A 24,968-nucleotide genomic window follows, 5' to 3' on the forward strand; every position below is an offset into this window, starting at 1 on the left:
TGATAAAGATTATGATTATTATCCTCTGGAACAAGTCCTGTGCATAAATACCATTTCTGATACCATTATCCTTCTTGAGGAACAAAATAAGCTAATAAATAAATAGTGGTGCTCTGATGCAGGTACAGAGGGTGTGAGCTGTCCTTCCTCCTTTCTGTTCTCTAATTACAGTTGATTTTTCTCTCAATTTTCTTAGAAGCTGTCAACCTACATAGCAAGACCTTCACTCCTCAGATATAAATTTTTCTTCCTCCCAGCAGCAGAGGTTTGCCTGGCTGGCTATTATGGACCAAAAATTACTTTCAAGCCCAGTGGCTTTCTTGGTATATTTAAGATGCTGAGCTGTTATCAGTACTTTTTCAGTAAAACTCTTGTTTCTATCACAATGTGATATTTTAAAAATAATACACTTGACATGAATTGTGTCTTGCAAAAAGAGGTTAGTCTGTTGGATGTTTCAGTTCAGATTCATGGTTCAGTTCAGTTCAGTTCATGTTTGTTGCTTTGTTTTAGGCTCACTGCCACGGTTTTGTGAAGAATATCTGGTGTTGGTTTTGCTGTTTTATTAATGTCTGGGCTTTCGGTAGGGCAATTATTAAACAGATTGCAGGAGCTGTCTGGAAATGTGGTGTTTGGTGAGAGTAGCTTTAATTTTTTTTTTTTTTCAGCACCTTAATATATATGTATCAAAAGCAGTGTGCAATGAAATTGTTTTCTGCTCCTGTGGATTGGCTTCAAGTTGAATTCTCAGCTCTCCTAATTGCACATAAAGTGGAGTGGAAGCTTCCTCTTAAATGTTAATAAGTAAACAAACAGATCATGAAACAGAAGAGATGTAAGGATAGGTTACTTACTTATAAATCTGATGGCTTTTAAAGCCAATCTCCCTACTTTTTAAGCCTGTCCACTGAATTTTGCACTCTAAAACTTCTTTACCAAAAAGGTTGTGAGGCATTGGAATGGGCTGCCCAGGGAAGTGGTGGAGTCACCATCCCTGGAAGTCTTTAAAAGACGTTTAGATGTAGAGCTTAGGGATATGGGTTAGTGGAGGACTGTTAGCGTTAGGTCAGAGGTTGGACTGGGTGATCTTGGAGGGCTCTTCCAACCTAGACGATTCTGTGATTCTGTAAGAATTGGTATCTGAGCTGTACTGGTTCTGCAGCCCTGAAATTGCTCGCCAGCACAAACCAGCTGCGCTAAGTGGGACTGATGCTGGTCTCCTTCATATGAGGGATTTGTCACTGAAGTCTGAAGTTTGCCGACATCTCTGCGAGGTTCAGGCTAAAGTCAGGGCAAGTCTGGGCTTGGTCACACGATTTTTGTCAACTGCTTCGGTAGCTGATGTCCCTCCCACCTGGTCCGTCCTGCAGTCCTGTAGAACAAGGCTTAGAGGTTGAACAAGGAGCTGAAGATTTAAGGACAGTTTAAGATTTTATTGGTATTGGTATTCATGCATTCCTATTGCTTTGCTTGCTATTACAGCTATAACTTTAGACTCTGTAACCCATGGGCAAAAAGCAGCAGGCAGGCAGTGAATCCCCCGTGGCACGCAGGGGATTCTGTAAATGCACGAGAGCTTTCCTTCCATCACAATAGCTCTCAGCAATACAAAATCCATAGCACAGGCTGTACGTATATCCCTGCCCTACAAGGGAGGGGGTATTTATTTACATCACAGAATTAGCAAATGAAAGCATCAAATAATCCAGTTCTGCCAAGGTAAAATGAACTCTCGGCTGTAAATTGCTTCAAGGCACTCAAGGTGCTTTATTTGATAAATGAGGTTTTCGAGTGCTTCAATCTCTTCTGGGAGGCTGGTAGCTGGAGGTTTGGCTGCCTCGAGGTGCATTTTTAGCTGCCGAGTCACCAGATGTTCCTCTCAAAATGTGGCCCCTGGAGTTTGGGGGCCATTCATGACGATTTTGTTACAGGAGTTGCAAAAATGAGAACTCCCAGTGCCAGCACTTGTTGAGCATCTGACGTGAATTCCTTCCTTCCTGTTTTGGGGGATCGTGTAGGGGAAAAGACTTCCACCTGATATTGTGCAGGGCTAAGCAGCCAAAAGAATGGTTATAAAAGTGTTAATGGTAGAGGAGGAAGACTTTTTTTTTTTCTCCTCCGCTGCAGCTTTTAAGGTTTGAAAGCATGTGCCTTGATTTTAATATAAAGTAGCCATTGATGTGAGATGCCACGAATAAAAGGGGCTTTTCTTTTTTTCCTTGGCATCGAGTCATTGTGCAGGGAGTTTCGTGGCGGTGCATTTGTGAATGCATTTTGGGGGGGAGGTTGCAAAGAGGCACTGGCAGCACACAGCCCACATAGATTTGTTTAGAAAACATCCCATTTTGCTCTATCCATCTTTTTAATGTCTGCTCTGAGTGCCAGTCAAACTTCTGTCTTCTTTGTTGTTTTGTTGTTTTTTTTTTTTTACCCTCACATTTCTTCAGTTACACCCATGTGCGTCTGATAGGACACTCTTATGGAGACCGGAGAGAGAGAAAATTCTTGTGTGCTGTTCTATGCTAACAGCATTGCTGAAAGCTGCATTGTTTTAGTTGTGCTAGAGAATGTTGTACAATTGCAGCATTTTGTCCCACCTTCATATAAGTACTAATGGTAATTGCCCTTTCCACCTGTTGATGGCAAGGTGACGGGCGAGCATCATCCTGCACAGTGAAGGATTGAGGACCTGGGGCTGGGGAAGGACTTCTCTTTTGTAGCTCCAAGGACAAGTGATGATGATATGTGAGATGCCCTACCCCAACTCTGCAGGAAAAAAAATATTTCTTAACAAAAGTATTTCAAAAGTGTAACATTTAACTGGAGTTACCATCTCTAAAGCTTGCCCAGCAACAAGCTGCTAGGCAAGCAATGCTCAATATAATATTTTAAGCATGTTTTTTTTTGGGAAAAAGGCATCCTTTCGGGGAAAAGAAGGGAGGACCCATTGACCATCACTTCCCATTCCTTGGGCTTGTCCGTGCCTGTTTTGCACGGCTCTTAACACCCTTGTGCAGGCTGACGGCCGTGTTGTCGCACTGGACTTTGGCTCTCTGCATCTGTTCCCTTGCAGGCGCGTTGTTTGACATCAAGATGTTCGTGTGTCTGCCTGCCTAGCTAATATCTGTTGATCTTTCTGGCTCTCTGCCTTCTGTGGTGGGGAAATATTGAGGCTTAATGGAAGCTTTGCAGCTGACGGCTAAATGGGCTTAATTTTGACACTTACGTTTTTTTTTAAAGCAGAAATAATGCATTTGGCTGGCAAATGCTATAGCATTTCTTGTTTTAATGCTATCAGCAATTTTTGTGACAATTTCGCTGCTCAGAAATGTCAACATGTTACATTTCAACTCAGTGTGGAGAAATGTGTGTTAAACGCTGAGTGCCTGTGTTGTTCGTTCATCCCTGGAACTGCCCTCCACGAAGCTGTGTGGCCGCAGACCACTTCTTGCATATCTAAAACTGTTCCTATAAAGTGTTAGAAGCGACTGGCAGAAGTCGGAGTGACTTTCCTGGTCTCCCCAGGGCAGTGGATTTGTCATCTGCAGTGCCAGCACACCACTTGTCAGTCCGAAATACCTCTGCAAAGACTGTTTCCGTGCCATCAGTGGATGGCACTACACTGGCACGTGTCTGAAAATTAATGCAATCAGATGTTTGCTTTGCAAAAATGCAACTTTTCAACGCATTTTGGGGCATGTATGGAACTTTGAATCAAAACCCCCTCCAGGATAGTGTTCCTTGCAGCTGTTGGCGAAATGGCTGAGAAGTGCTTTGAGCCTTAAAGACCATTCCCTTTATGGATAACCAGTGAGGAAAGCACATCTGAGCCAAAAATACTTCCATACTCCTAAACCCTGTGACGTGAGTAGTGATCATAGAAGGGGCAGTGTTTGACCTCAACCTATATCTCTGGAAAAGAAATTCAGCTCCTGCCTTGATCCCTGAGGCCATGAACACCACGTCAGGAGCATTTGCCATATCCCACAGCATTTCCACCTCCTTCCTGGGCTGTCCTGGGAGGTTTCTCAGCTCCTGCTCTTGGCCAGGATTAGAATCCTGTGCGATAGGAGCAAAATGCCTGGGAAGGTTAAAATTAAGTAAGAGCAGGTAATGTAATAGAGCTTGGTCAAAATATTGAGAAAGTCACCCTAAACTTGGCAACAGACCCTTAATAAACAAACTGAGATAGTAACAGAACGTGCTTGTTTTATTTTCACAAGCAAATAAAATATTTTTTTGAAGAAGTTTGCTGGTTTTAGGCCTCAGTGGAAGGATTCGTAATTGCTGGTTGACTGACTGGGTAAACAGAGCCTTGTGCAGCTCGGCTGTAATTGAGGGTGTGTGGGTCAGGCCGTTTAATTGCTGTCTCCCTGCTTGGAATAGAAACCTCTCCACAGCCACGGACTTGCTCTGTGCCTGATTGAGTAAACAAATTGTCCATCAGCGAGGTGCCCTGCTGGCCCGGGATGCTCAGGGCAAGGGGAGCAGCCTCGGTCCTCTCCCCAAAACCTAGGTCTGAAGGGACCTAATTAAAGTCCCGAATGAAATTCTGCATAGGCTAATCATGCTCTCACTCAAAGATGAAATTAGAAAGCTGGGAAAATTGAGGCTGGTAGGAATGTGGGAGTCCCTGTCCCATCTTGGGGCTCAGCTCCATCACAGCATCACTTGGAGCACCTGTGGGTCCTCCGGGGCTGCTGTCTGCCTGCTTTGCTGGTGCTCCTCAGGACATGCAGCATTTGCACTATTGTGCTGTAGAAGTCCAATAAGTGTTAATATTTTCCTACCAAGGTTTCCAACAGGATTTTAAAAGAAAATGTAGCTGTCAGCCTGCTTGTGTTGCTGGACTTCACAATTGGATTGTGGCTGACTGCTTACAGGCTCTGTGAGGCTTCTGATGTTGATGTCATCTGGAAAGATGGTTCAGCTAATTCCCAATGTGTAAATAAATAGAAAATAATATTTTTTTAAAAAGACATCAGGATGTGTCTGTGCTTACTTTTCCTATCTGCTAAAGACTAATTTCAATACCTGCTTTGTTCTTCTTATCTTCTGCACTGTCACATTTTACGGTGCATCTCCGTGTCCTGCGGGGCATCTCCTGAATTTCTCACTGTTCTCTGAGATCCCCGTTAAACCATGCTTCTCTGGTGTTGTGTGGGAAAAGCAAATTGAAAGAATCTGGAATAATGAAGTCACTGAGCTGCCATGCTGCACAGAGGACATGGAGCAGAACCATCTTTTCCTAATCCCATAACCCGCGTGTACTCCACGCTTTTATTGCCCTTGCTCCCACTGCATCACAGCCAGGTTCACCAGTGTGGTCTGGCTGCTCTGCACATCTGTGCTGCGAGGCGATTCCAAGCCTGGCCAGCCTCACAGCTCTGCCAGTCCCTGGGACAGCGTGGCGTGGCCAGGGCAGGCTGGTGAAGCTGCTTTTTTGGACCGCATGCTCGTTGGGGGAGAGACAGTGGATTTGTTCAGCATACACATTTCTGACAGTGACATACGAGATCAGAGAGCGTGGCTGGTTTTCAAGATTCCTTCTAAGTTGTGAGCTGAGAATTCCTGTTTAGAAACACTATCCAGCAACTGGAAAAAACAATATTTGCAGTATAAAACATTGCAAACCCCGATGAGGTGGTCCGAGGTTCGGCACTGCTCAGCCAGCGCTGACTTAGATTTTGCTGCACAACGTGTTGCTTTTCAAGAAGGTGCTGTTTATCACAGCCTCCGTTCATTTGAATTAAGCAGGGTCTTTGAGAGCAAGCTATTTCCTTGTTTAATATACACACCGAAACTGCAAAATTACTCCAGAGCTCAAACTTGTGGACTTGAAAATGTATCCAGCAGAGAAAGAAAATTTTCCACATGAGGAATAGTGGCTGCTTGGTTTCTCCCCTCCCTTGATGGGTTTGTGTCTGGGCATGATTTCAGTCCTTCCTTCCTATTTAGCGGACCAAATGTTCAAGTGGGTGTGAAACCTGCAAGCAAGAAAAAAAGCAAGCAGAGAGCAAAATAAGCACGGCACTGCTTCTGTGACACTGCGTGGTAAATTCTCAGCCTGGCTACCTCCAGGAAGGGCTCCTGGTGGCAGCAGTAGGACACGGAGGAGGAGTGGGAGCATTTCCAAAGGTACCTCGGTGGGTTGGTAGGTCAAGACTTTCAGTCTGTGTGAGGAAACAATAGTAGAGGAGAGCAAATATTCCTGGATGTTCCCTGCCCCAAATTATTCCCTCTTGGGTGTATTTGGCCAGAATTTTGCTAAGGGCTCTGGAATCTTGGGGAGGGAGCAGGAACTGTGCTGCTCTTTGACTAATGCGGCATCTTCGGGGCATACATGAAATGCATCTGTTGCAAGGCTGGATGTCCTAACATATGGAAAAACATGTCATTTGGTTGGTTTTGTGTTTGTTTGTTTGTTTGTTTGTTTGGGCTAACCTTAGAGAAGTGCCTTATAAATAGTCTTTTAAATATTAGCTCCCGGTGCGGTGAGAGGGACGAGCCCAGCAGGCTCCAGGTTTCCTCCTCTACCCTTGGGGCTCCTGCAAAACCTCATGAAAGAGCAAGCAGGAGGAGAGCAAGCCAGGATGTTTTATTGCCAGGGACCCAATAGCAGCTTGGGTTTGGGGAATGAGGAACATGAAGGTCCATCCTTGGTCTCCCTGGCTATGGCTGGTAAATGTTTCTGAAAGGTGTAGGGGAAGGTGCTGCAAGCCAAGGAACGCCCTGGAGGGGGTTTCTGCAGTCCGAGGGCATAATACCCTACCTGTAAGTTTAATGGTTTTTATACAGTAGTTGATACACTTTTTAACTTGAAAAAGGAATTAATTTCACCTAATTTAATGGTCTAGGAGTTGGGCACCCGTTCAAAATTCCCAGCAGAGTTGGTGATTAGGAGCAGGAGGTGCTGGAGGGCAGATGAGCCCTTCTGGCTCCAACACTGATCTCAGGTGGGAAGGTTCCTTCGTGCTCCTCCACGGGCCGTGCAGGGATGGACACAACTGATCGGCACCTTCGGTTTTGAAATAGCTGAAGTCAGACAAATTGACCTCAAAGGGAAAACAGTCTGCCCTTCCCCAGATTGGTGCAGTGAGCAGAATTACATGCCTTTATGGCACTGAGCAAGGAAAAAAAAATCCCAGATATTAATGAACACCAGATTTGCCACACGAATGAGCAGGATTTTTGTTGCTTGGTGAGAAGAGGAAGCAACCATGATCTTTTTTTCAGACAAAACCCAAATTTTAACAATGAGGGGGGGGGAAAAATGCCATGTGAAGTGCTCAGCTCTTGGGAAACAATTGGGAAAAAAAAAATCTGAGCCACTGGGTTTTTCTAGTTTTTATTTTATTTTTTTTCTGCTTGTTCTGTTTTTGATCCAGGTTACACAAGTTTCCTGTTTATTGCAAAGCGGGTGGGTGTCTGCATTTCGTACCTGAGCTGTTCTCCAGCCCCATGTGCTCAAGAACAACAGCATTGCATTAGTTCTGCATTGCAATTTCTGCAAGCTATTTAAAAGCAGAGTCAAGATATGTGCTAGCAGGAAGGGGCCAGGCACATTTTATTAAAGGCCACCTGGAGCCAGGGCAGACTTATCAATGGCATTCGGCGTGTTCGGTGTTGGGTGTTCTGACTTCTTTATTTATTTAGTTCAACTTCACATTTTGATGCTGGCCTAGAGCAAACACGTTACGATCATTTTCTCCTTGTAGTTCTGGTCAGAGCTGCTGAAAGCTGCTTGGCTGAACTTTTGTGACCACCCCTGGAAGAGGCGTTGCTGTAGCTGGGTCTCTGATGCCTTTTTGCCTTGCTGGGAAGGCAGCTGAAGGGAACAGTCCCAGCATAGCTTGGGCTTCTGAATCTGACATAACACGTGGGGCAAGGAGCCCATCCCAGTGTTTGGCAAGACAGTGCTAGACAGATGAAGCTGCTGTCATTGACCCAGGCCACTGGAAGGTGGAAATAAATGTCTGGGCTTCCATTTAAATATTGTTGATTTTCTTCCCCGTGCTGATGTGTCGGATGTGTGGGACACGTGGTGAGCTCCACTCGCCTGCTTAATTCCCAGCTGTCTCGCTGTGCTGCCCGGCGTGTCTTCCGAAATTCAAACCCTTCTCTTTGATTACAGAAACACTTTGAAATTTTGCCCTGTCTGGGAGAGATGCTAAGGTTGACTTGTGTCTGCAGAGGAATGAGGAGAGATTAAGGATTTGTCAGGAAAATGCTTTTGCTTTTGGCTTATTTTTCTTCCTGGGTAAATAAATACCTTACTAGTGTTACCAGCTGGGGATTGCAGAGCAGAAGACTAAAAGCCCAGGAAAAAACATGGATTCTCCTAATCTTTTTATTATGCCATGACAACTTACAGAATACCTACATTGTGCATGCAGCGTGTGTCCTTAAAGAGCCGTTAAAATTGATTTCGCATCGCGGTTAAGCTGTCACTTTGTTTTCTTCTTGATTAAAGCTGTTTGGTCCTGTACTGCGTCCTGGGGGGGCAGCGCGTAAAGCATCAGCTCTAGAGGCAGCGTGGGACATGGACACTGCTGGTTGGTGATGCGTTGATCCTGGGCTCTCAGCACTGGACTTCTTGCTCAGGTGGCCAACCTGCCTTGCATTTCTATCCAGGTGCTCCCTGGTGCATTTGCAAATCACCTTTTGCTTCTGCCCGCAGTGTCAAGTGTGTAACTCCCATCTTTATTGCCGTCGAGAAAACCGTGTCCTAGGGGGTTCTCAACTCCCCACTGAAGTTTTGGCCTCACAGAGTTCTGCTTTCAGAAGCAGACAATGTTCACAGAAGGTTTTGAGAGCAATTTTGGGGGTACTGTTCAATTCCAGATGCTGTCTCTTCTCCCCTCAAAGTTGATGACAGCTCTTCTTGCTGCTGTCGTAGGGCAAAATTTGGACTTTTAAGGAGCTGATGCTAACATGACTGAGTGATGTTTTTTCTGCTTAAAATACTGTTTCTTCAGTCTAAATTTCTCTCCTCTCCATTCTTTTGTCACTAGGAAGCAATTAAACTAAAATAGGGCTTTGTTTCTCAGGAATTTGACACCTCTGCCTGTTCCTACATCCAGCTTTCAACCTTTGTTCAAGGTACAATAATTGGTGTGAATAGGAAACAGCCCAAAGGAATAGGAGGTTAAATTTCATCATTTCGTCTGTGTTTTGGAAAATCCTGAGTGCTCAGGATGGGAAACACCTCTAAAATTCTGCTTATTCATTTCTCATTAAATTTCCACATCCATATTATGGGTGTTTTGCTGATACATCAGAATTGCTATGGCTAGTTTCACAACTCCATCAGATACTTTTTATCATACAGTTCATTACGTTTAATGGAGTTCTGTGGGAAGGCAGGAGATGTAAACTCCAGTAGGCTGCTCAATATCTAAATTAGGTGTGACCGTGTAGTTTCCCTGTCTGTTGATACTTCAAGGTTCCCTGTAAGACAGTTCTAATTTTTTGTCTGAGTAAAGCCTAAACAGTTTTTTTCTTTTTTAACAACTGTTAATTATCTGTAATCAAAGGAGTAAACTGGATGGACTAAATTCTACCACAAGATTGATTTTATCCTCTACCAAGAAATCTCCTGCTCTCTACCCATTTCCCAAACATGCGTGTGTTGCTGATTCATAGGTGACAATATTGGTTGTTAAATTACTGACTATTTTCAGGAGTTTTTGACTTTAATTGGTGTAGGTGGTCCAGAAATTCCTTCTCATCATCAGATACTCGGTAACTTTACAGACCTCCTTTACTGTGTGTGCCACAGGAAAAAAAAAAAAAAAAAAAAAAAGCTTCACTCTGAGTTCAGTAGCTTCTCTCCCGTTCTTTGGACTGATCTGGTGCACACATGCTCTTGAAGTAGGTTTGAGTCTTTTTGGAGCGGCTTTGACAGCAGGAGCCCTTCCTTCCTCAACGCTCCCCGAGAAGAGCTGCCGATGAGCGTGGTTCTGGGCAGGTCCCTCAAGCATCAGGAAGCAGGAGCACATTTGTTGAGATTCAGACTTCAGCAGATTCCACAGCAGAAGTATCTCAAGGGACATATAAAATGAATGCAACAAATACCGTAATTAGTGGTGTTGCTTCGGGCTCTCTGCAAACTCAGACAGCTCTTCCAATTCGTTGGTTTGTGAATTCACTGCCGCGGTGTCAATGGGCTGGGTTTGCCCGACCTGTGTTGTATCATCAGGCCGTGGAGATCACCATCTCGGGGTGTCTCTTGCTTGTGTATAAGCACTTGGCCGCATCTGTCTCTTCCCACCAGGCGCATTTCTTCTTTGCCAGCAAACTTCTTGGGGGAAGGCGTGATTGTGGGAGCTATCCCGCCTGGGATCTCTGGTGCTTTGATAACATGAGTGTTAATTAATCCTGCAAACACCATCATTAGCTTTTTGTCTGGCTGTTCCAATCTGTCCCTAGCAATAAGCAGAGCGACTGCTCAGTGCTCCCCAGTTTCTTCTCCCAACCTTTCCTTTCTTTCCCCAAGGGTCAGGTAGGTTTATGACTGGCCTGAGTGGCATTTCTTCAGACAGGAATTTATGGACCACACACCTTGAGTCTTCTTTTTTTTTTCTTTCTTTTTTTTCTTTTTCTTTATTTTTCTTTCTTTTTTTTTTTTTTTTTTTCTTCTCTCCCCTATGATCCTCCCAGTATCTCAGTGCAGCCCTGAAGGGCTCAGTGTGTTCCGAGGAGGCCAGGCACAGATGGCCTCCTCCTCGGGGCCAATCTCCTGGGGCCCGTTGGGTGATGTTCCTGTCCATCTGCTCCATCGCACACAGCTAAACTGTGGGGAGTTTCCCATTGGTGAGGACGATGTAGCCCTTTGTCCTTCTCTATATAACGCTTCTTGGGGGCTACCAGAAAATAAAAACCCACCTAAGGCAGACATCTCCCAACCCAGCATGGGACCTGGCCCTCATGTTCTGCCTTGAGGTCTTCCCATGTTGAGCCCACCACCGTGCCAACACCAGTGTGGAGCTCAGCTGTCTGCACAATGGCATAATGAGGAATATCCTCTCTAAAACACTGTGCAGTTTTGATTTTACTCCTTCAGATCTTTTGGGTGCATCGTGCAAGTTTTGTCGCTCGCCAACTGCATTACTACGAGTGCCGCCTGATCAGCATTTCTGCTGCCTCCTGGGGGCCTCCCTTTGGTTGTGGGATGCACCTTTTGATATTCCCTGATTATCTTATGGAAATGAGTCCTCCTGAAATGGACTGCTACTTTCTCTTGCCATGTTTCCCAGCTGTCTTCCTGGCCGATTTTTATATCCCATTGCCCCTGGGGCTCTTCAAAGGCTTCTTTGGAGTCTGAAATCCCTGCGTGTCCCTGAGCCGAGAAAGCCAGAAGACCGTACCTGGTGGGTCATTATGATTTACTCTGAATTTTGACGCCTGGTGTGTTTTCTCTCATGCTGGCCTTGTGTGTAACACAAGCCGGAGTGCTCTGGGCCAGCACTGTGTTTTTCTTTTCTTTTCCTTTTTCCTTTGTTTGTGTTATGCTTGATTTGATATTCAGACCTCACTCAGTGCTCTTTGGCTGCTCCTTCTGAATAAGAAAAATTGTTTCAAGAAGATTGTGGCTCTGGGTTTTTCAGGTGAATATATTGCTTTCCTCATTTTAAAAGTGTGATTTGAACTTTATCAAACAGAAATCTCCTTTATTTATTTGTAAATGTTAGTAAAGGAAAGGCCTTGTAGTCATGTGAATAATCCAGCTGGCCTTAAAATTATTTGCTTGATAAAGATAAGTGTTGTTGCTTTTGAATGTGCAGTGTTTTTATATCAATAAATTAATTTTTTTAGAATAATAAATTAAAAGTGAGATGTCTAGTGTATGGTGTCTTCTAGCTGTCAGAAGTAGCTCAGCTGAAAATCGTATTTTTCACTTTAAGGATACTTTAGTTGTTTCTGGGTGTGGATTGTCCCTGGTAAAACTCAATTTAACCCCATAGGTTCCCACCCATGTCTGCTGGCATCATTTTATCCATGATTCTGACGTTCCTTCACAGCCTCTGCTTGGTTTTTAAAGGTGAATTTGTGGAAGAAATATTGTTATTCGGTTTCCAAGATAGCTCAGTTATTGTTGAACAGAATGAGATCCTAGGTCTCCCAGTCTGGAAAACCTTCAATTATCAGTGACGTTCACTTTTTTTTTTCTTTTTTTTTTCCTTCTTTTTTTTTTTTTTTTTCTTTTAGCCTAGACATAATGTTTTACTTAAATGGGCTTCATTTGCTTCGTTGGTTGATTGGTTGGTCGATTTTTGGTTTGTCTCAGCACACTGACTTGCTTTGCAGAGTGATAAAAGGATAAAAGTAAGGCAAAGTTAAGCAAGCTTTGGGACTCTTGCTTGGATCCACATGCATCAGTGTGCTGGGTTGGAGATGAGAAGGATGTGACGGAGATGTGGCTGGGAGAAGAGGTGGAAGGGCTGGTGTTATTGCAGGGGTTTGGTTGTTGCTTGTGGTCTGTTGGCTTGTGAAAGCCCTGGCAATAGCATGGTATGTGCCTGGAAGTAATGAAGCAGCAGGGCAGCTGACTTGCCTTGTCCTTCCTCTTGTGGGTTTATGTCAAGAATGTTTTGAATAACCAGCAACTTAGGAGCCAAGCTTTCTTGTGCATTCATTTCCTGGGTTTTCTTAATGGTCTCAGGAGGAGGAAGAACTTGGTGAGCAGGACATGAGGTGAACGTGATAAGGTCAGCTACAGACAGAGAATATTTCATGTCAGACACTACACAAACTTCTATATGTAACTCACAGGGCACTGTCCCCCTTTGTTACAGAACTAAATAGTTACAGGAAAAGTGTCTCTGTGCAGTGCAGATACCACGTCCCATGGAGCTGTGCTCACCTGGTGTGCAAGCTGACGTGGGTGCGCCCTGCTTCCTCGCTCCCTCTGCCTGGCTCCATTCAATCAGTGTTCAACCCAAAGCAGTGGCTTTCACCCAGATATGCATTACTCAGGCTGTTGCACATGGTGCATCTATTCCCAAGCCAAAGGGGAAAAAACAAACAAAAGAAAACACAAAACCAGAAGAGAAGAGGGCAGCCTCCTCCCCAAGCCTGACTCGCCCTACCTGTTCCAGGCAGGGAATCCAGCCCTCTGCACCTCGGCGGCGATTTTCAGCTGATATCACACCGTGGCACAAAGAGGATCGTCAAGGAAAAGCTCTCCAGCTGAATTCAGAGGCTTCTAATTAAAAAGCTTAATAGGAAGCAAATAAAATGAAATAGAGAATTCAAAGGGTGTTAAAGAAAGCCCGGGGTGAAATTTGAAATAGCTGGCCTTTCCCCCTGCTTTTGTGGGAAAAAAGCTTTTATGTGTGTCCCTGTTTGAAACCCCTGTTTGATTGCAGAGCTGTGGATTTTCCATTGGGCATCTCCTTTCCGGGGCTGAAGATACCAACCTGCTCGGTGGAAGGGGATGAGCAGATCTTCCCAGACACTTAGTCCTGAGGTATACAAGAAGGATTTTTGTTTTGTTTTGTTTGCTGTTGTTGTTGTTTGTTTGTTTTAAAACTTTTCTTAAAACAGTAGGCAAACAAGCATCTGCATTTCGTCCAGAATATTATCCATTTGTTTGAAGAATTTGGTACAGCTTAAAGTCCAAGTTTTCTTTGGATCAGGCCTTTAAGATTTGGTTTGATTTATTTCCAGTGACACTGAAATGCAGCTTCCTTTTTCTTTTTTTTTCCATCTATGCCGACCTGCTAAGTTAAAATAAACTGTAGGTTTTGATGTATTTCTTTATTTATTTTAGTTACCGCAGAGGCAAGAATGCAGAGTGAGAAACTTGGATGAAATTTAGAGAGCAGCCGGATTAACTAGGACAGGTGCCAGGCGGCTCGGGTGCCCTTGTAGCTTGGGATGTTTGAGTTGTGTTTTTAGGCTAGTTTTTCATGTTCATCTCAGAGTCCTGAGCAAAGTAAGTTTTGTTACGGCCCCTTCTCCGTCCGCACTGCTCGGGCAGGTTTGGCAAGGCCGTGGTGGTGGTGAAATGAGCTGCTGGCACTGCAGTGAACCTAACGCGCTCCTAAGAAAACAGACGGAGAGAGTGATGGCCTCGCTGAGCATGGGTATGGTTTTTCTATCAAGCGAGTTGCTAAAACGGGCAGGACCGATGTTTTATAGCATTGCAAAAATCTCATCCGTTCTCAATATTGCTCATTTCTTGCAGGGGCATTTAGGCATTTCTAAGCCTCAAAGAGCAGGGTTCCCATGTGGTGCACAGAGACAAGGCAGCCTGGATGCTGCAATTTAAGGAACTTTGCCCAAATTCATGCACAGAATTCGGTTCCTATGCTGGGAATGTCGCCCATCCCACACTCCCAGCCTTTGCAGCAAAGGCGAACAATCATGAGCCTATACATCGCAGCGAACAAAAAGACCCATTTTGTCCCCCAGCTGCCTTTCTGGGCAAATAAATAAGACCCCCCCCAACAATTGCATGCTCCTGAGCTGTGGTGTCCTGGCAGCAAGCGGGGCAGATCCTTCATCTCAGGGGGTGCACGACCCTCCTGACCGTGGGTCCCCAGGGGATGCTTGTAAGCAGCATGCAGGCAGGTTTGGGGGCACGCTGGCTTGGTGGGCATCCTTGCACCCTACAAGTTACCTGGGTTCTGGTGGCTGCAGCATGCTGCGCGTGCAGGCTGGGGGTGTGCACATGCGGCAGGGCTGGGTTTGATGGTAGCATCAGGACAGCCCAGCGTAGATGTACGTGGATGGACCAGAAAGCTCCCATGGCAGGCGTTAATTGCTGTGCAGTGAATTACCGCGAGTGTTGCCTTTAACCTAAACACCAAGGTTTGCTGGTTTTGGCAGCTGGAGGTGGAATTAGTTGGGAGCTGCAAGTGGCGGCCGGCGTTGCTGCAGAGATCGTAGGATCTCTGTGCTGCTCGTGACTTGAAGTGTCCAGGTTTGGCTCCGGGCTAGTGCTTCTCCTCTTCCTTTCCTGCTGCAGCCCACATATCGCAATGCAAAGCATGCAGCAAGCTCAGGGGATGGGTGAGGTGGGATAACATAAACCATTTTTGTTATAAATAATGAAATTTTTGATGTTTGTGAGCCAGCCTGTGGTTTCCCCTCCTCTGGTTCTGGAGCAGGCAGGGGGCCTCTGATACGAGTTCTTTGAACTAAATTTGAATAATGCTGCGCCAGTGTGAGGGGCGGAGGCGATTTTTGTGGGGGTGTGGGGGTGGGATACGCTATGTATATCAATATTTTGCCCTCATTTAGCCTCTTTAATCTATGGATAAAAAATATTTTGCATGCTAATGACTTCACACAGCAGCTAGGAAAGGAGCAGGAAACAAGGCTTTGTGAACAACTGTACGCAGAAATGTTGCATAATGTGGAATGAATGGGGGGTGATGTAATTCACCCAGGCTAGGGATTACAGCAATTTTGCGCGTATGCAAAAGGGACCTAAAAAGTTAATTGACTTGCTCAAAACCTCAAAATGCAGAGGGGAGTTTGGGGATGTAGCCCCTGAACTTTGTGCTTAAATTTCTGAAACAGATACGTTTGGATGTTCACCAAGCTGAAGTATCCATGGACACCTGTTAGTTACATTCCAAATTTAGCCTAGTATAAAGGAGTTAATGCAGATAAAGAAAGGAAATAAATCCAATATAGATTATATGTTGTTTTTTTCTTTTTTTCTTGTTTTTCTCGGAAGAGTTCATATATTCAGGGAAGGTCCCTTTACAAACAAAAATCATTAAAAAGGTAACTCAGGTTGCAAGCTGTAGGAGAACTGCAAGCTGTAGAACTGGCTGTGGTTGCAGCCACTCTATTTCTAGCTATTCTTCATGTTATTCCTTTTTTTATTGATGTATTTCACTGAGCTGAAGGCTGAGCTGTCTGTAGTAAGGACCTGTGGGTATAGGGCATTTCTCATCTACCTGACATACTTCTCAAATATCCCATTATGCCCTATTTTAGGGTCAATAGAGCTGGGTGGGGAAGGCTTTCTGAGTTGGGGCAGGGTGGGGTTCAATCTGTCACATACTTCTCATGGATCAGTAGCACTTTCAATGTGAGATTTACCCAAAGTCCTTCCCTACAAGTACAGGGTGCCCCATACAGCCTGCTGTGGACATCCCTGCAGGAGCAGGAATTGGGGTTTGTGGAGACAAGCCTGGCTGTGCTCCATGTTATCACCTGGCTTTCCCCTGAGACCTGGGCTGAGCCCTGCAGCTGGGAGGGGCAGGAACTGCTGCTCTAAGCTCATTGTCATCTTTTGGAGTTTTTGGTGATTCTTCTTTCCTAATTTTAAACTTTGCCATCATGACTGGCTTTTCACGTATGTCCAAGCAGATGCGGTCCATGGAGATACAGACTTGGTTAAATCAGCCAGGGTTCCCTCCACCCCATCTCTCTTTTCTTTAGGACAGCAGAGCCCAGGTCTTTTGCAGCTAAGGTGGAGCATGTTAGCAATGGGATATTGCAGATAATTTCTTATGGAAATAGTTTTTAAGATTTTTTTTTTTCCATGTGGAAATTGCCAAAACCTTTTCCTGGAGGAGCAGGTCCCTGTCTGACACAGGTGCCAAACCACTGCCAGGAGGTGGGCTCACCTCCCTTCACCACTTCCCAAGGGTGTCTGTGCAGTACCTCAGAGGGTCTTCTGCATCTGCAGAATACAAGATGAAAACAGTTTTGGGGGCAGCACAGGACTCATGTGGGTCATATCAATTTTGATTATTAGTGTTGGATTACACCTGTGACACTTTGTTGGGAAAATAGGTCTTGATAAGGAATTTGCAGAAGAAGTGGGGATTGCCTGATAGCCTTTAAGTTACTGTAAAAAATCATATTTAATTGTTCATTCTGTGCATGAAAGTGATGTTTTTACATGTGAACGTTTCTTATTATCAGCTTTCTGATGAGAATTATTTGAATTATCACAAAAGATAGGACAGGACTGAATCTGTAATTTGCCCTGGCTGTATTTTACTCAGGTATTTGGACAGAGAAGGTGTTGCTACAGCTTAAGGAAGAAATAATCTTTCTATATACTATTTCTGCAGGCAACTAATTGATTTTTTTCAGTGTGATGAAACTTGATGAAACTTGGTATGGTGACAAACATGGTTTGGATCTGTCTCAGAAACACAAACATTTTATAGACACAGGGATTATTTGTACAAGTCCTTTCTAAGATAATTAATTTATTCTTCCCTCCCAAGACCTATTCACAAAGGTTGTTGATGGCTACAAAATGGTTTGGCTTTGCTTTAAGGAAAGACTTGAGAACAGGGTTTGCTCAAACCCCCACAGGGCTATGGCTTCCCTGGGAAGCATTTGATGAGAGATGAAATCAGAGGAATGGTGGTCACTGGCTCGCTTGTTCTGAACCTGTTTGGGGAACCCAGACATGACAGGTTTGGGGGAAGACTGGGATCCTCTGACAAGGGAATATGTTTCCCAGAGATTTTCCTAGAGGATCATATATACGTATTATATACACATATTACATATGTAGGCTTGAAGCTGGTCTCTGAGTTACAGCCTTACTGTAACATCTTTGACTTCTTGGAAGAAATCAGCTGGTTTTTAAGACTGGAAAATCCTTTAACATGCTGAATGTTTGCCTTTTTCTCATCTGCTCTCCCGATTCCTCCCTTGGTCTCTGATGCATGTGCTGCTCCTGCTATTTATCTGCAGCACAGCGGTGCCCTGGAGCCTCAGCCCCAGACCTGCCAAGCCTCCCGCGGTGTTTGGGAGACTGAGTTTATTTTTTTGCCCGTCTCTCGCTCCCGGTGTGGCCCTGGCAGCCGCAGCGGCTCTGGGAGCCCATATGCCAGGCTCAGCTGCTCGGCAGATCCATGGTCCTCCCTGTCCTCTGCACAGGCTGGAGGGAGCAGCCACCCATGGCCCTCAGCCCAGTGCATCATGTGCTTCCTGCTGGCTTTGAAAGGCTTTTAAAATTTTTACATTAAAAAGTCCCTTTGATAACACACCAAGGGCGCTGAGCGATCGCCCAGCATGGGGCTGCAGGAGGAGGTTTGTGTTCCTGGTTTGCACGTTGACATCAGTCACCTGTGAAGCCAGACATGTCCTAGATGGGTCTTTTAGAGAGAGATTCAACATCTAACTCACTCAGCAGGTACTTTGAGAATCCCTTTCCATCCTTTTCCTATATAAATCAATCAAAAATTTACTCTTTATTCTACTCTTTATTACTACCCTACTCTTGCTTTTATCAGAGCAAGACCAGGGGCTAAGCCAGTGAGGCATTGTGCTGGAGCCTGGGGTGTTTGTATACTAATTGATTAATATTTAATCTAAACTTCAGGAAAACTTCCTTACTGTGCAGGTGGCACAGCACTGGCTGCCCAGAGAGGCTGTGGGGTTTCCCTGCTTGGAGATCTCCAGAAGCCGATGTGGTCCCACACAGCCTGCTCGGGGCGGCCCCGTTTGAGCGGGGCTTGGAGCAGACGGCCCCACGGGTCCCCGCTGCCCGTTCCTCTATGACTTCATCAGCACTTGCAGTGGCCAAGTGAAGGATGGGGGGATGATGGGGGACATCCCTGTCTGCTGACTTTCCTGTTTGCTTCTGGTCCAGAGATTTTGTCTAATCCTGCTTTGAACCTGTTGGCCTCCTGTGGCAGCAGACTCCAGAGGCAGCTCCCCGCTCTGTCAATAAATATTTACTTTTCTCTATCTGAAACTAACCTCCTGGTTTGGAGAGTTCCTCAGGTTCTCTTATTGCAGGATTTGGTGGCTGACAGCTCAGTGCTGGCCTGAAGTGTTGCCTTAATAGAGCCAACATTGTGGCTTCGGGTGCCTGTGGATATTTTTTCTAGAAATCTCATAACTTCTTTTGTCTAAAGCATATAAAACAGGCGGATTTTGTATTGTTTTCCTGAATTTAGCCCTAAAACCCTCCTACACTGCACTTTAGGTAATTATGTACTATTTTGGATCTCATCTTAATGCCTTTATTGGATCTAACTCTTAACTCCTTTGTGCTAATCACTCTTAGTCAAGAGATACAGGGTGAGGGAAGATGGTTGCTTGGGTATGCTGGGCGGAACAGCCCTGCTGGAGGCTGCAGCACTTGGTGCCTCAAACTAGTACTGCAGGTAAGAGAAAAAGAAATTGCTATTATAAATCTGGGTAACAGGTGGTCTGAGAACTGAAGAGGACAGCATCTGTGCTAGGTTTGTTCTGAATTCAGGCGTAAGGTGAAGCTGCTGCCTCAGCTGATCACCCTTGACCCCATCATTGTCACCAGTGGGATGGTGGCACCTCTGGAGGGCAATTTATTCCAAGCTAATGTCGCTCCTGGAGAAAAAATGCTCCTTGGGGTACTGTCTCAGTTAATTATCAAGGGAGCCTGGTGCTTAGACTAGACTAGGCCACTGATTCTGAAACGAGTATTCAATGGATGTGATGTCATAAAAATAATTAAAAAAAAAATAGGAAACCGTTTGAGCTTCTCATCACTTTGTATTGTGCTGCTTCATGAGACACTTTCCATTGTTTTCTCTTTTCTCTTCTGGACAGGACAGTTACAAAATTTTGCAGCCACAATCAAAGTTTCATGAACTTCATTTCCACATGGGATTATAAAAATGCTGACATATTTCAGGCTTTGAGGTTTCCATTGGGGGTCATTTTTACTTTTAATAAGAATTAGTGGTATACAGAATTTTGGCATGTCCCTCATTCTTCTAGGACCACTTGTCCTAGAAGGAATTTCCTAAATACTGGACCAACTGAGTGGATTAGGAGCAGTCTAAGAATGCAACTGCTTCCGATGCCCATGTTGTGCCCAGTTTTCAAAATGAATAAAACTGTGCATGCTGTCTTGTAAGGTTCATAATTTAATTAAAAAAACAATAATAAAATAGGGAGGTATAGAATTTCCCTTTGCAGAGTGTTATGATAAGGCACGGGACATAGAAATGTGAGCATCTAATCTCAAGAGATACATAGGGGCGCCTTTTAAAAATGGTTTTGGAAGGCTTTAAGGAGGATGACTTGCAATGTAAATTAGGCTGACGTTGTTAGACCCCCAAAAGATTAAATGACAGGGGGAAACACAGGCCTGAGGGACTGTGTTATCCCTGCGAGTCTAAACTCTCATCCCAAAATATCTCTTGTAACCACCAAAGAATCCCCCGGAGGATGTAAACTGGCTATTTCATTCAGAGCAAGTCTTATAAATAGAAGGGGGATAAATAAACACACTGTATTGACACAAGGGCATCTTTGTTGAGTCTTTTTCATGCTGAGTGGCAAACTGCCTACGTTGTGCCAGCTTACAGGCGTCCTGGCGGCAGGCAAGTCCAGCTTCCTACAAGCAGCAGCAGCCACGGTAAGCTCGGAGAAGAAAAGACCCAGTGTGGTGGAGGCAAGGGGCTGCGGTGTCGCTTCTTGCCATAGCCCAGCGGGCTCCCTGGCACGTGCCTGGGGCACGCTGAGTCCATGCAAGGGGAGCTTGTGCCTCCTGCTCGTCCCTCTGTTTGCTGGGGCTGCCTGTGAACACAAGGACCTGGAAAGAAAGGCTGGACAGAAAGGAAAGTGTTGCTGCAGAAATCCCAAGGTGATACGGGGCTGGTGTGTGTCAGCCAAAGCCTTTCTCCTTGAGGGGCCTGATTTCTGTAGGAGGATTCTTAGTGAGAGAGTTTGGTACTCAACATTGAAGTAGATGTCAGAGGCTGGACCTGGCCATGGCTTAGTAAGACCTTTCCCAATCCCATCAGTTAACTGCTTTTAAGGAAAGTTTTATTTCAACGTTGTACTTGGTCTCTGGGTTTGTGTTGCATCTCGTTTAAGACAGAGTGTAGCAAATTTAAAACGATCCTTTACATGAAGTTTCTTTCACTAGTTGAACACCCAGCGAGTGCTTGCACTGATTTCTTGTCTTTAAAGCAATGGCTTTCCATCATATTTTATTTTAGCACGATCCCCATGAAGTTTCCAATAGAGGTGTGAGTTTTCTGGAGTGACTGTAAGCCTTGACATAAACTTGCTTTTCTTTCACAGCCCGTTGATCCCTCAGAGCTCCCTGACCCGCAGGTTGAAAGTTTTAACTTCAGTCAAGCCAAAATTCCACCAAAAAACCTAAAACCATCTGAAGTAGCCTAAATGGATATTTGAAGTTTTACAGGAGGCTGTTGGGTTGCAGAGCATCTGAATTATATTTAGCAATATTATCCCTTTTAATGTAAGCAAGCAACAGAGAGTTTGAAGCAAGTTTTAGTTGCTCTGTATGCACGTTTTTCTGCTACCAAAGAACAGGGTACTTCTGTGTAGCTTTTGCCAGCATTGTGTCAATTGTGTTCTACCTGCTTTGACTTTAAAATCTAGCTTTGTCTGCCGATACTATTGCAGTTTATTTATAGCACAAAGTACTTTATAAGATCTCAAACATTGGCTGATGTCTACAAGACAATGGCTGTGTTCAGAAACGGGTCTCCCACATTTTCCTTCAGCCTTAGTTTTTCTTTCCATGTCATCCTGCTGTGCTTGATATGCTTAGAAAGGGGCTGGATCCTGTCTGCTGAGGAGTTAAATCTAATTTAACAGGAGACTTCCCTTCCCTTCCCTTCCCTTCCCTTCCCTTCCCTTCCCTTCCCTTCCCTTCCCTTCCCTTCCCTTCCCTTCCCTTCCCTTCCCTTCCCTTCCCTTCCCTTCCCTTCCCTTCCCTTCCCTTCCCTTCCCTTCCCTTCCCTTCCCTTCCCTTCCCTTCCCTTCCCTTCCCTTCCCTTCCCTTCCCTTCCCTTCCCTTCCCTTCCCTTCCCTTCCCTTCCCTTCCCTTCCCTTCCCTTCCCTTCCCTTCCCTTCCCTTCCCTTCCCTTCCCTTCCCTTCCCTTCCCTTCCCTTCCCTTCCCTTCCCTTCCCTTCCCTTCCCTTCCCTTCCCTTCCCTCCCCTTCCCTTCCCTCCCCTTCCCTTCCCTCCCCTTCCCTTCCCTCCCCTTCCCTTCCCCTACTGACTTAGGGGACTAAATGTGGTTTGGGCTTGCTGAGATCCTCTGTATTCAGAGGTGCTGTAAATAACATCTCAACTCAGAGCCACGTTTGTGCCTTCCCCTTACGTAGGACACACTTTCCATCACAGCACATTCATTTCTGCTAGTACTGATTTTGATGTCACAAAGACAGGATTCAGGTTTTAGATGGAGGTACGTCAAAGGTTTCTTATCTCATACAAATTGTCTTATTAATACAAATATGTGCAAAAGAAAAAATAACAAAAAAAAATGATGGTCCCTTGGAATGATACACTCAGTTCGGTGAAGCACTGGACCTTTAATCCCTCGCCAGTCTGTCCCCTCACCTCACCCCTGCATCCCCATGCTCTTTTTGCACCTGGTCTGCACATCAGGATGTTATCACCTTTTCAATGCAGGAATTTGCTATGCAATGTGGATTCTGGAGAATTCCAAATCTTGTAGTAAAAGACAGCTTTTTTTTTTTTTTTTTTTTTTTTAAAAAAGGGGGTAAAATCAATTGTATTGAAAGCTTTAGGAGTTGTTGCAGGGATTTGTCTTTGCGCAGGTATTTATCCAATGTGTCCAGTGCTTATCCCGTTGAGAGGATTCTGAATTCTGAAAGAGGATTTTTCGTGGAAAAATGTATACTTTAGCAGTGAAAATCTAAAAAGGTTGGATTACAAAAATTTGGGTATAAATTCCTTGAAGTTCACCCAGGGTCTCTTTGCCTTTAATACTCATAAGCCTTGCAATAAAGGGAACAAGGCTTCCCTGAACCCTTTGGTGCCCAAACCCGCTTTCTCTGCTGAGCCTGGAAATGTCCCTGTGTTGTTGGTCCTAGGCAGGTTCATTCCCTGGTACGAAGCAATCTGCAACAAGTGCAAGCCATCAGTTGTGGTGTGGCTGTAGGTGAGGGAAGCATGGGAGCTTCTGCTGCTGTAAGCTCTGATGCAATTTAACTTTTCCTAGGCAATCCCAAAATAGCTTTCCATCCTTGTGTTGCATCATAGGATATGTGCTAGACTATTAAAAATTAATGCAGAAAAAATTAGAATTCTTGCTTAACCCACTCCAAACCCTAACTAAGACACCAAGCTAACTCAAAAACCTAGAAAATAATCATTAATGGTTCTCATTTTAAAATCTAGCACGTAGCTGTAACTTTTGCATTGAGACAAAATTGTGAGGAAATACTATTTTTGACTCCAGATAGAAGGAACTCAGATTATATCACTGACTGCAAATCAGTTATCTGATTGAAAAATCCCATATTGATGTAAAATTTCCAGGTTTTCTAACCTCTGGATTTTAAAAATCTTTGCATTTTAGGACAGCGGCACACTCAGACTGTGGGAATGTGCCTCTGGTAAAACTTTCTCTATTTTGTTATCCGGATTGTATTAGATAATGGTAAATTCACTGTCCCAGTGACAAGCAATATGCTTCTATTGCATTGCATTTAACACAGAATAAGAATAAATAAAGGAAAATAAAATAAAGTGCTCCATTATTTATTTAGAAGGCAGAGCATTTCAAGCCTTCACAATACATCCTTTCTTGGAGCTGTGACTGTACGATCTTCCTTCAGAGAGCTGGAAGCTGCAGTTCCTGGGTTTCTTTGTCCACAAGCAGTTGTGTGGAATCTTTTACCTTGCCTGATCAATCGATCAGATTCTCCAAGTGCATAAAAATATCAAATGCCTTAAATTAGATGAAAGAAGCCCAATTTCAGTTTCTTGCTTTCTAAATGGCAGGGGTCATCCTTGGTAATTTAAAGGAAAAAATTGATGTTAGAATGGGCAAAGATTTTGTCTTCCATAACAACATTTCATACTATAGAAGAGTGGAAAGGAGATTGGATTAGGCAAGACTCGATGCTTATCTGTGAAATAGATACTCTAATGAGAGTCTTGAACCATTTCTTTTCACCTGCATGCTGGTTTCTTCGGTGTGACAAAAGCAATGTAACCTCAGAGTTTTTGTTGGCTGAGTGGAAGGCACCGTGTCTGCAGACTTTTGACACAAGCCAGAAATGAAACCAATACAGCAAGGAGACAGCAACCCTGCATGATTTATCTCTGTTTCTGCCCTCCCAGCATTCTTCACTGCTCATCAGCAAATATTTACGCATCTCTATTACTTGTTTTTCCAGGTAGCTTAAGGTGAAGCTTGCTAAAGCAATAATAATTAGATTGTGAAGGTCCTGGCCTCTTCCAGATAAATAGTAAAAACTCCAAATGACATCATGCAAGCCACCTGTCATTGCCTAGCATCTGTCTTGGCCTCAAAATTCTGGTATCGGACTATTTAGCCTAGTGCAACATTTCCTCCAAGTCAGATAGGATGGTGGTGAGCTTGTGGCGGAGGAGAGAAGCTTGCATGTCCGCTTTGCAGAGTAGGCAAATACAGCGCGGTAGATACTAGGGGAATTGGTTAATAAATACTAAAAGGAGAGGAAACTTACAGAGTCTACAGGTGAAACCAGTGCTTTGTGTGCCTTGTTTTCCAGCTGGAGAGCTGCAGAAGCCCCAGGCATCACCTGAGCACAGAGCTCTGCTCTTCTTTCATGTCAGTTTGAATGGTTCAGGAAATTCGGCAAGTTTCCCATTTTTGGGGTTTTCATAGACCTGCTGTGAAGAGCGTGCTCATGATCCATTTGTGCGGGTCTGTGCAAAAAGAGAGAAAGAAGAACACATCTTCACCAGCAGAACGTGGCATATCTATGGGTTCCTGGAGGAGGTGGTGGTAGGTTTTTAGCTTTGGTCAGTGGATATCAGTGAAAATGAGGACACCTGTTGCCAAAAATTCTCAGTGTGATCTCTCCGCTTTTATCGTGAAGCATACAGCATACTAAGAGTGAACTTAAAGATGTGTCCTATATGTGACCTTATAATCCAGCAAGCACTTTGTGCAGCTGTGGAAATATTTTTGTGGCTCTGGCTTTCATCGGGACGCCATGGGTAAAAACTAGAGCTCTGGCAGATAGCACAACACATTTTTTAGCTA

The 24,968-nt window shown here is 44.5% G+C and overlaps 1 protein-coding gene across 12 annotated transcripts in view; it reads left to right on the plus strand.

The window, feature by feature from the left end:
* HIVEP3 (HIVEP zinc finger 3) overlaps nt 1–24,968 on the plus strand; it is a 305,019-nt gene that overhangs the window by 103,121 nt on the left and 176,930 nt on the right. For 2 of the 12 annotated variants that reach the window (XM_038167234.2, XM_027444041.3), the window contains exon 3: nt 13,371–13,471. The exons of the other annotated variants lie outside the window; for them this stretch is intronic. The gene's annotated coding sequence lies outside the window, so the exon portion shown is untranslated. The remainder of the gene's footprint in view (nt 1–13,370; nt 13,472–24,968) is intronic. 12 annotated transcript variants of the gene reach the window in all.

Source organism: Anas platyrhynchos, chromosome 24 (genome assembly GCF_047663525.1).
Source record: "Anas platyrhynchos isolate ZD024472 breed Pekin duck chromosome 24, IASCAAS_PekinDuck_T2T, whole genome shotgun sequence".
Taxonomy (NCBI): Eukaryota; Metazoa; Chordata; class Aves; order Anseriformes; family Anatidae; genus Anas; species Anas platyrhynchos.